Source organism: Ammospiza caudacuta, chromosome 12 (genome assembly GCF_027887145.1).
Source record: "Ammospiza caudacuta isolate bAmmCau1 chromosome 12, bAmmCau1.pri, whole genome shotgun sequence".
Taxonomy (NCBI): domain Eukaryota; kingdom Metazoa; phylum Chordata; class Aves; order Passeriformes; family Passerellidae; genus Ammospiza; species Ammospiza caudacuta.
Window position 1 is genome coordinate 5,436,808 of NC_080604.1, and position 11,819 is coordinate 5,448,626.

Consider the following 11,819-nt stretch of genomic DNA (forward strand, 5'->3'; position numbering starts at 1 on the left):
CAACCAAGACAAGACTTGTGTTACCTGCAGCACTGCTTTTGATGTGTTCCAGTTTCAGTAGCACAGATGGATCATGATAAAGTGTCTCCCTATCACTTTTCCCAAGGAATAAAATTACAATTTCAAAAGCAATCACGTTCCCACAGAAAAATCTTAAGGGTGATCTTAAGCTTTTTTGAAATCTCAAATTGCATATATCTGCTTTCTCTTGCCTGCTTGTAGAAACCAAAGCTTCCTAAGCAAACACTCCCCTGTGTTTTCAATAGCTTGGTTTGGATGAGTTTACTTGAGGAAATTAGTATTAAATTGCTGTTTTAAAAAACCCTCCAACATTTTCTTGGCTGTTCAATAGAGGAGAGCAGGGCCTGAGGGTTGTGATATAAATGTACTGGTTTCTTTTTTCACTTCATTCAGTAACAAAGTGTTGAATCAGCAGTTTCAGCTCACTCTGGTTTTGCAGCAAACTATTTTTGAGGTTTAGTAACATCTCAATTTTGGATGAATGCTCAGGGGTTTTATTATTATTTTCTCTTTTTAGTTGCTTCTGGTGGTAGGAACACATTCCTCTGTGTATAAAGTTTGTCCTAGCCAGTTACATAATAAAGGTGACACACAAAGTGGTAGTATCTGGAAAAAAATAGAACAGTCTTACCTTAAAGTGGATTATCCATCAATTCTGTCCAGTATATAGTATTAGTAGAGAAGAAATAAATATAGTTCACATGCTGGTCTTATAATGCAACTGTTTAATATCTCAAGACATGGATCCAGTATTTTGGTGTGAATACAATTGCAATCTAGGATAAAATGCCCAGAAATCACCTTCTCACGTCTCTTGTCTGCTCAACTCTCAACTTCAGATGTTACTCTTGACAGCAGTACTTAAAACTTAACCAGTGGTTCTCAATCCACTTTATGAGCCTGTTCATTTAAACATTTGCAGCACATTTTCAATGTCTTGGGTTTTCAATGCATGTTGTTGGGGGCTTAATGAAGAGAGATACTTAAGCTAGTAGTCTGAGAGTATTTTCTTTGCAGGCAAATGTTGGTATGTTTTCCAAAGAAAGATTATGTGTTTAAATAACAAATAGATTATACAAGGTCAGACTGTTTGCTCAGAACTTTTCAGCGATTTCTTTTTCCACCAACGAGACAATCGGTTGAAAATTAGAATTCTGTTTTGCCTTAAAATACTTATGTAACGTTTATGAGTACTGGGGATTGATTTTTGAGCAAAGAATAGAAGTATATCCAACACATATGTGGTTCAGAATACTGTCTCATGATGGTGAAATATGCAGATGAAAAAGAATTTGGATGGTGTTTTCTATTTGAAATTATCTCATCAGTGATACAAACTGCTACCTTTCATTTCTTTTTGAAAATGACTGTATTTTGTATTACTTGATATGTCTGAGAGAGCAAACATATGCTGCCACATGTGGTTAATGCTTCCATTGCAATCTGTTTTAAGCCAGTCCTGTATACATTTGTTATCGTAAAGCAAACTAAGTACTTTTTCATTTTCTAGCACTGTTTATAAATGTGGTTTACATAATGTGATGAATCTAACATCAACTGCACAAAGCTGCCTTGGAGCCTGCCCATCACATTTTAATAACATGACATATTCATTTCGTGCTCACAACCGCTCCATGTGCGGTGTGGTCACATATTTTGGTTTTAGCTAAATTCTGGCTCCTCTCAGGCTGGACTACACCATTTACCCAGCTGAGTATACAAAATCTGCCCTTCAGCTTCTTGTAGTACAGTTTGATTCTTCAGTATCTATATATAAATATAGTAAAAATCTTATTTTATCATCACACATGATGATAAAACAATTTTTGCTTGTTAATAGCTTTTAGCATGTTGTTGGCAGCTGACTTAAAAACTACATCAAAAATACAGTTTCCTTTGCAGTAAAAGTCCTCAGTCCCTGATGTTTTGTTTGTTAGCAACACAGCAATATTGCAGGGCGGGTCATAACTTGCAATATTGAGAGCTTGTGTACAAAAAGAGCCGTAAAGTCACGTGTACATGTCTGTACATCCATGGCGCTGTCAGGCTCCTCATGGCTTTCATGGATGCAAGGATGGGCTGACCTGGAATGACTGGAAAGGCAAAACATCACCTGAAGGGTTTTTCACCTTGCAGACAGTTTCTGTTGCCTCTGGAGCATCACTTAACTTTGTTCTGTCTCAGGCTACAGATTAATACAAATCCCTCAGTGTAGGAATGCCAATTTCAGAAGCTCCCACCTGGCTTATTTCCACCTTGATGCTCTTCTTCTTGGTCCTGTGGAAAGGTTTATGCACAAAACTGGAACAGGAAACTGCTTTGTCTGATCACTGAAGGTCTTGAAATGAGTTTGGGTGTCAGTATGTGTCAATTGTCAGTCGTGCTTGTGATGCTGCTCACAGCTTTGGATAATGTGACATGGCATTTTTATGGAATATGGGTATTTATCTGCCTTAGAGACATTGAAAACAGCAGACATTCTTTCACGGAAAATCAAACAGTAGTTAAAATCAAAAACTCTGCAACCAGTGCCAAACCACTGAATCACTCCAACAATGAGTTCTAAAGGAAAATTTTCTGTTCCGGAATACAAGCTGGACTGAGAACAACATTTCCTCACAGGGTACTGAGCATTTACTCTGCTAAAGTTCAACAATGCCTTAAACCCCAAATCTTGATCACCTCAAATGCTCAATTTTCCCTTAGGTTTTACCAAAGAGGATGGATGATATGGAATGTAAATGATTTCATGTTCTTAGACAGCCTTTGGTAGATTCCTATTGTTCAGACCATAAAAAAACTCTTAAAATGGGGACTGTCATCAACTTCCTGTGAGTTGTTAGTTTTAAGAAAAAATAAATGTTACCATCTAATCCAGAAAAAAAAATTAATTTAAAGCATGTTAGAGTGAAAAGAGAATATAGTTTAATTTGGAAGTAGATTTTCTGAACTTTACTTATCAACTTAAGTAATATATATTAATTAAAAATCCAAAGGCCCAAAAGAAGAAGACTTTGACTCAGTTTGTGATTGACTGCTAGAAGTGGAAGCAGTGAATATCACATTCCTGAGACAGTAATTAACTACAATTTACACTTCTTTGTCTAATGAAGAACCCAGGTCTGTAAATGTTTGCATGTACTTCGAGCACATCTGTTTTGTAGATGGAAAGAGTAACAAAGTCTCTAGGAAGGTCTCCAAACTCAATTTGTTTGCAAGTTTTGAAGCACACAGTTTTTCACTTTGGAATAGCAGAAATGAAAGCATTTATTTAGTTTCTGATCATTAGTATCATTACTAATAATAAGGAAGGTACACTCTGATTCAAGAAGTGATTTCCCTGTCACATTAATTAGTTCAGCCTGTGTTCAGATGTATGTTTTCATCCGTGGGAATTTTCTGAGAGGGCTTCATTTGTTTCTCATCAACACAAAAGCAGTAAATCTGTCATGAAGGGTTGGGTCTAGTTCTAAATACTCCCAAGAAATTGGGAGCCTTCTGAAAAAGTCTGATTTACTTTTAGCTAATGACTACTGCTGGTGCAGTTTTAGTATTACTTTCTCATAATTTACTTTTAAATTGTAGGTAACATGTAATCTATATTATGTTTCAGCGGGCATTTTTTAAAAGGCAATTAAATTTGCTTTAATTGTTTCTATACCATAAGGTGTTTTGTTGATTTTTAGCATTCATATTTTCCTCTTCCATCTGTAGGGGAAAATCACTAATAAGTCCTATCACTATATTTTTTTTAATGAAAAATGAAAAAATAGGGAGATAAAGACTCCTAAATTAAGCCAAAAGAGCATGTAGAAACTAGTTGAGAAGGGTTGTCATAAAGATGTCGTAATACACTATTTCCAAAGGTACTTTTTTGCAAATACAGGAGTGAGTTAGTTAAGAAGCTTGTTTCCCTGGGTGGGTTTGCACTGCTTTTTGTCAGAGACAGAAATCCACCGGATGACAGAAGCTCCTTTTACCACCCAGTGGAAATATTTATGTAAATTGAAAGAAAACATATGTCATAATTGCATATTAGCTTGTGGTATGGAAAAAGAGATCCTTTTGTAGAGCAATTTGTAAAGTAGACAGTATTATTTTCTTTTTGAACACTTGTGTTCTACAAAGGATGATTTCCATTTGGTTTTACCACAGCAGAACAAAGGAGCCTTGACTTTAGAAAGTAACATTTTAATGAATAACTTTTATTTTGTTTAACAGGCAATTTCATAGAATCATAGAATGGTTTGGGCTTGAAAGCATCTTAAAAACTATCTAGTTCCAGCCTCCTGCCATGGGCATTTCTCAGCATTTAATTCATACTGTGACTATACTTTTGCTTCATGGTTGTTAGAATTTCTATTTTTTCCAATTAATGCATAAGATGTACATCTCCTCACATAAAACCAGAGAATGTTCTTTGCTCGGGTTGGAAAGAATTAAATTCAGCTAAAATGGGAATTAATCACTGTTTCTGTAATTTAAGGTTTTACCAGAGGCTCTCAAAATCGCCTTCAAAACAAATACAGAATACAGGCAATGCAGATTAATTTGGACCCATATGTTGTCAAGTAATTATTTGATATTTCCAATGCTAAAACTAGACCAACACTAAAGAAATCAATGGGTGGCAGGTTCACAATAGAAGGAAATACTTCATGAAACATTTATAGTTCAGCTGAAATGTGCAAGAAGGTGAAGTGGATTTTAATGTTTCATATAGACCCAAAAAATAATTGGTCTAATTGAAAGAGGAAAAGTCTTGTTTCCTGAGTTCTTTGTAATGAGAGCCAAAGTGAGCTGGAAAAGGGAGAGTTTTCCCTGGAAGACTTGTAGGGAATAACCTGAGTAAGTCCAGAGCCATCCTGCATTAGAGGGAAGCCATAGATGTTTATATAGAACTGTCAGTGATAAGGGGGTGAGAACCACAAAATGTTCTCAAGGGCTGTTCCCTGTCAGTTTTTAAGGAACAGAATTTGTGAGGCCAGAGGGTGAGGATGAGAGATATGCATAGCCAACTTTCAGGGGTTTGGAGAAATTGCTGTGAAAAAAATAGTGTGTTTTAATCCTTTTTCCTAATTTTAATCCTTTAAAAATACCATTACATAACTCACTTAGAAGATTCTTGTCTTTGTTGATAGTGTTGTTGAAGATCTAATATTTCCACAGCTGTGTTCAGTATTACTCCTTTGAGAAAAATATCTGTCTTGTGGAAAAAATAAGTCAGCTTTTATGCATTACTATCATATGAAAAATTCTCACAGAGAAACATAGATTTGTTTCAGTAATATTGCATGGAAAACCTACAGATTTCTGTGTATATATTCATAATACTGCACACTTGGAATGAAAATTATTTTCACTGAATTAACAGAACTGCTTCAAAGTGCATTGTAGGAAACAGTGTTTTATGAGCTGGTCTGAATAACTCACTTTATCAAAGTTACATTAATATAAATAACAGCCTAAAACACAAGTAATGAATCAGAATTTTGCATTCAGTAGCTGTGTGGAAATCTGCATCCTGCACAAAGAATTAAACACCAAACAAATGGAAATTCTGCCAAACTACAGTAATTGTTTACTTAGTGGCTGTAGGAAGTTCCTTACATAACAGACTATTGGGGAAGAAATTACAAGGTAAATGGTTTTTAAATGAACCTTTTAAATAATCCAACTCTGAATGCTTTAATTTACTTTAATCCTTAAATCCTTGGGGGAAAAAGACTATTTATTGAATGGAGCCAGGATGGCTCAGGCAGACTGGAAGGATATTGTTGGGGGGATTCTCTCAACTCTTGAGTATTTGCTCACTTGTAGAGGCTACAGGGAATGTTTGTTTGGCAAAGCCACAGGAATGGACATGGAGCCCTGGGCAGGGACATCACTGCCTTTATGGGAGACTGAAGAGCACAGCCTCTGTACCTCCCAAGCACCAGGTGATGTTTTGAGTCCATCCTAAGGTTATTGGACTTTATAAATAATCAGGCATTCCCCCCAATTGCTTTGCTCCTAATAGCCAGAGTAGCTCTGCAGAATTTATGCTCTTGTAGAAAAGAAAGGTTTATGAAGGAAGCTGCAGTCTGAGGAAGAGACATTGTTCCTTTTCGTTGACATTAACATGGTCTTCAAATTAATTGTTATGCACAACATTTCTCCAGCTGAAAAAATTGCAGTTCCTGAATACAGAGCTTTGAAGTCACTGCCCCAGATAAACCTTATTACCCATAGAACTCCCAAATAAAAATAAGTGAAAATTGCTGATTTTAGTCACCAGGACAGTTGATTTGGAGGTAACACTCTGGATTCCCACAGAGAAGCATCCATGAAGGACAGACCTGTGGGAAATACAGCTCAAACTCTGCTGCTGGTTTTAGTTGAGGGGCTGAAATGGGATGGTTTGTGTGAGCTTATTCACCAATGTTCAGCTAATGGGCTGTGGCAAGAGGTGAAGTTGCCCTCAGCCTTCAGCCCATCTATCTCTCTGTTCAAATGAGATTCCCCTTTGTATCCTGTATTATTATTATTGTTGTTATTATCATTATTCCCCTTATTATCCTGTATTACCCTGCCACACCCCACTGTGGGAATTTTTACCAGACGTGACTGCAGAGCAGAGGCAGTTGTGTGCTGCTCCAAGGAACTCCAGAGCAGTGACCAGATTGTGTGTTGGGAAACTTTATGAACTGTTCACAGGCTGATAAAGTCAGGGAATACTTATGGAAATGTGCAGGATTCTGTGCAGCAGCAGTTAGGCAGGATGAGGCTGGCTCTATGGGAAATGCATAAGCAGAACTGTCCTAGCCAGGTCAGAGCCCAGCTAGGCCAGTCCCCAGCTTGGACAGTGGCATTTCTGCTGAGAAAGGGCATTGCTGTTTCTGGGCTTCCTTTGCTTCCATTCTCCTTGAGGCAAAGTAAAGCTGTGGTTTTGGGACAGATGTTTCATTTAGAGATTCACCCTGAGGTAGTTTGGCTTTTTTCTGCCGTTCCCAAGGGAGTGGCTGGAGCTGTGTCAGGGGAGGTTCAGGCTGGTATCAGGAAGGTTCAGGAATCAGGAATGTGGATGCTGGGCACTGCCCAGGCTCCCCAGGGAAAGGGCACTGCCCCAAGGCTGCCAGAGCTCCAGGAATGTCTGGACAACACTCCCAGGCACAGGGTGGGGTTGGGGATTGTTGAGTGTCTGTGCAGGGGTTGGATCAAGGATCCCAATGGATCCCTTCCAGCTTAGAATATTCTGGGATCCTTTTAAAACTGATCAAACATTATCCAGTTGAGAGAAGCACATTTACTGAGTGAAAAAGTTGACAAAATAGAGATAGTAAATCTATTGGTTTACTTTTGCTTTACTAACTGGAGTATTTCATATCATAAAAGGGATGATAATTTATTGTTCATTGGTTTCTGGTGTGGTCAAAATGTTCTATGCAGTACTCAAGTCTGTAAATTCTTTCAGAGACACACAATGGTGCAGAATGTGTTCTTAAAGGTAATTTAGTGACCCAGTAATTCTTGCATCATGTAGAACGGGAGATTTTTATAAAAAGTTCTGCTTGATGTTCGCTTTTCACTTCTTAAATTGAAAATAACAGAGCAGTGCTGTGTCTTTATGGATCTCTCCTGATGGAATTGTAATGTAGAACAGGGTGTCTGTTAGCAAGGAACATTGCATCTGTAATGAGACTTTGTAACCTGGTTATTGGGAACATTAAACACCATATTTCCATTGAATTTCATTATAGCAGTTGTAACAAAATTGTTCAAATTGTACTTGCAGGCATTTGAACATAGCTTCTTGGTACCTGAAGTGGTATAAAACTCAGGAGTAGGATGTTAATTTATTGGGAAAATAAAAAGCTAGGTTCATTTTGATCATATGATTGTTTCTTAATGTGGAAAAGGAGCTCTGTTTAATACATTTTAGAGGCTTTTAAGTGACGTCTTCGCTACTTTTAGATGGAAAAAGTGTTCCAACATTTTTCCACAATACTTTGGGACCTTGAGACTGAACAGCAGTTGTTGACATCTTTAAATCAGAGCTCTTATTTCACGTCTGCTGTTTTTTCCCCATTTAAAATGGTCTTCAGTCTGCCAAGAGAAGTAAAATTAAAGCCTTGAAATAGAGTTTGGGATTCAATGGTAACTAACTGTAAGAGAGGGGTCATGTTACTAAAGATGCAATAAAAGCAGGGATCTCTTTTGTTCATTAGGAAACAGAAATGTGTGTCTGCTGAGCAAGTCCAACATGTTATTATAAATTTTTTTACATGGATGTTTGTACCTTTTTCACTTTACAAGAAGACAGTGAGACTGTTATGCAGGGCTTCTTCCAGGTGAGGGTTGGTTACACAGTTCACTAAACCTCTAAATGCTTCCTGCAGCCAAAACCAGCTTTAAAAGAAATGTCTTTAAAAACATTCACTATTTCCAGAGGGTTGGCTTCACCTCTGTGGTTGGGATGTGCTACAAGGTGGCCATGGTGTGGTTCTGACCCCTTAGGGCACTGATTTGACCTGAGGTTTGGGCTTCCAAAACCTGATCCATGACTTCAGTGAGGAGAAGTGGTGTAGAAGTTGTATCAGATGTTGGTACCTCAAGTTCTTTGTTGTTTTGACATTGGTTGGTTGGGTGTAACCCCTCACTCCCTGGGGTTACACTTCCAACTGAGGAGAGATTTTGAAGCTTCCTGAGGAACCTTCCAGAAGACAAGAAATTGCATTGGTCTGCAAACCCACAGTGAGCAGACTTGTTCTCTGCAAACTGCTTCATGCAGAAAGTTATCAGGAATATTGTGTGAAATTATTTTGGTAGCATTTACTCATAATTTTACTATTTTTCTGCCTGTAGACTTTTCTGAAAATTGTATACATTGGAATATAAACATAGTACTTAAATGAGAAAATGTTTTCTCAGATGAGTTTCCACCAGTTAAGGCTGGTATTACCACATGACACAGATGATAAACTGTTTATTTTCTTGCTGTGATGTAACTGTTTATAAAGCTGTGACTTGAAAGAGCTTTAAAGTTCATCGATTTCTTTCAGTAAAAGCACAAATTTTTAGTAGAAAAATGTTAACATTCTGTTTCCTAGTTCTGATAGGTATTTTCTTTTAGTGTTCTAAGGGGTTTTGCAGTAATTGCAAGCATGATGGGTATTTCAGAATCGAAATTCAGAAATTACATCAACCACTTTCTGTAGTGTTACTGTGAGAGTGAATTAGCTGAGTGAAATTCACTTTGTCACAGGCAAATAGAAACCAAGCAGTCACACAGCAACTCCTTTTTGGGGCAGAGTTGAGTGATTTGTAGCTTTGTTATGGAGGGATCTCTATTAAATTGAATAGGAAAGTGGAGAAGGGTAGATAGTGTGAACTCAACATTTTTGGGGTCTCAGTGATTCTAATAACCTCAACACATGGACATTAATAATGAAAATCTCATTTTGGGAGATATTCGGTGCCTTTATTTTTCTGAGGCTTTTGCATGGTTTTTGTTGAGTTTTTTCCCTAAGAAAGCTCTTTTAGCTTGCTTAGAGAAAACATTACCTCTAATTGTTCCTTCAAATTCAGAAATCTACCCAAGCTTCCATGGAAGCAACATTATTTTTTTGGAGACCTCCACAGTTTTTATCATACCAGAAGTGCCTGTACATGGTCAGGCAGATCCTCCAAGTTCCATCATCATTTACTCACTAAAAACAACATCTATACCTTTTATATTAATTTGTTGATGACCAAAGGATGTCTTCTGCTCTGTTTCAATTTATAATGAGATTTAGCCAGTCTTGTCAAAATTTTGTTGTGAGATACTCGAGTCTACAATGCAAGTCAGAACTTAGAAATCTAATAGAGGAATTCTAAACTCCCAAAAATCCTCTTAGGCCACATAGCACTGTGGGTCTGGAATTGCTGTGGCTATTGAATCCTAACCTCTCCTATCCTGGTCTCTTACTGACTGTAAAATATCTTTCCCTCTTGTAGTTTCAACATTCACACCTTCAGATCTCTGGTTGGGTTACTGAAAACATCATATTCAGGGTTTTGCTGTACTATAAGCAGTTTCCTCTCTGAAATGTTTGTAAAATTCTAATGGGGCATCTCAGCAGTCTTAGAAAGTTGCAGCTGGTTCACTCTTGAATTTATCTGTGAGTAGAAGTCATCTGTGTGTGGAGAACAGGAGAAATGAGAATGCTGCTGTGCATCCCCCGGATCCCATTGCCTAGCAGAAATGTTACTGGCTTGGCTTAGCAGGATCTCCCTCATAGCAATTCTCATCAGGGACTTGCTGTGAAAGCTCTCACAGTATTTATTTTTATATATATGATATATACACTATTTAATAAGATTTCTGAGTCTGATAACACTTAGCAAAACTATTATTCCACTCTCAATCCCATGGCCTTCTCAAAGTAAATTCATTTCCAATGTAAACCTACAAAAATTAATTATTTGCTCAAATATATTTTAGAGAATAAACTAACTACAGTGGTTTTATGATGAGCTGTCCTTGCATATTTTTACCATACTGGTGGCCAAAGATTCCAAACTTGTTCCCATGTTTATCTTGACCAAGAATTCTCAGGTCACTGTGTCCTGGAGTCACAAGCTGTAAAATGGTGACAATCCCATTTACTTGGTTCATAAAATTCTTTCAAGCTCTGTTTAGAAGTGATGAGAGTTTTATAGTAAAGCCCATTCCACTTCCAAAATAATTGGTAATTTTGAAGAGTGGATTTGAGCTGCTTCCATTTCCATAGGGAAATGTTGTGCAAGTGTAATTGCTATGTATTTCTGAAGTGAGCACCCACCCATTTGTTGTGTCCTTCATCCCTTGGCTTCTTTCTCCTGCTTGTTCTCCTGCCTCTGCTACTCTTGTGCTCCATTTTGAGAACATTTTCCCTTCATTCTCTGTCTCACTACTGGGGCTTTACTTTGGTGCTGTAACTTCACTTTAGGTCACATCCCACTGCTGAGAGCTTCTCATAGGAACAACTTCCACAGAGCGATGCCAGGCAAGCTTGGTACTCATTGTACTAAACCCCCACAGGAATAATCTTAGTCACATCACTTGCATAAAATTCACTTTTATGGTATCTTAATAGTGAAAAGCACACCTTGGAGAAAAAATATGAATAAATCTCAATTAATCTGTATTTTAGTGGTGTTATCCCATGCAAACACAGTGGAGAATTTCTTTTGGGTCTTAGGAGTCTGAATGTTTGATAAGAGAAGAATTCTACTTAAAAGAAAATATTTGCAGCAATAGGTGGTGTTTTGCTTAAATTTATTATAAGACTACACATCCTGTACAGTATAAAAATCTAACAAACTAACTATGATACAAATGAATGGAACCTATTACTGTGACTTTAAAAATAATTTTAAAAATTTAAAATATGCTTTGCTTAAAAAAAAAACATCCAGACAGAAATGAATTTTTCATTCCTCTAGGTCATCAGAATCTGTGCTTGAATACAGGAAGTTTTTAGGGCCATCTAAAACAAATAATTTAATTTTTTTTCTTAAAATTTCACTTGGAAGAGAGCTTAACACCGCAAAATGTTTGGTAGAAAATCCAATCCTGTGTATGTTTCAAGAAATTTGATTCCTGCATTGCTAGAACGTTCATAGCTCAAGGATTTTTATCTCTTATATACAATTTTTGCACTTGATGGTACCATTTAAAATGTTTTAAATTCAGTTAAATAAGATAGAACCAAGCTGAGGGTTTAGTTATATTCTTAAATCATAAAATCTGATCTTACAGAGGGTGTTCCTGGGGGCACAGTTTGACCTGTTGT

General features: G+C 37.2%; 1 protein-coding gene across 3 annotated transcripts in view; it reads left to right on the forward strand.

The window, feature by feature from the left end:
• CENPP (centromere protein P) overlaps window positions 1–11,819 on the forward strand; it is a 114,527-nt gene that overhangs the window by 69,285 nt on the left and 33,423 nt on the right. The gene's annotated exons all lie outside the window — the stretch shown is intronic.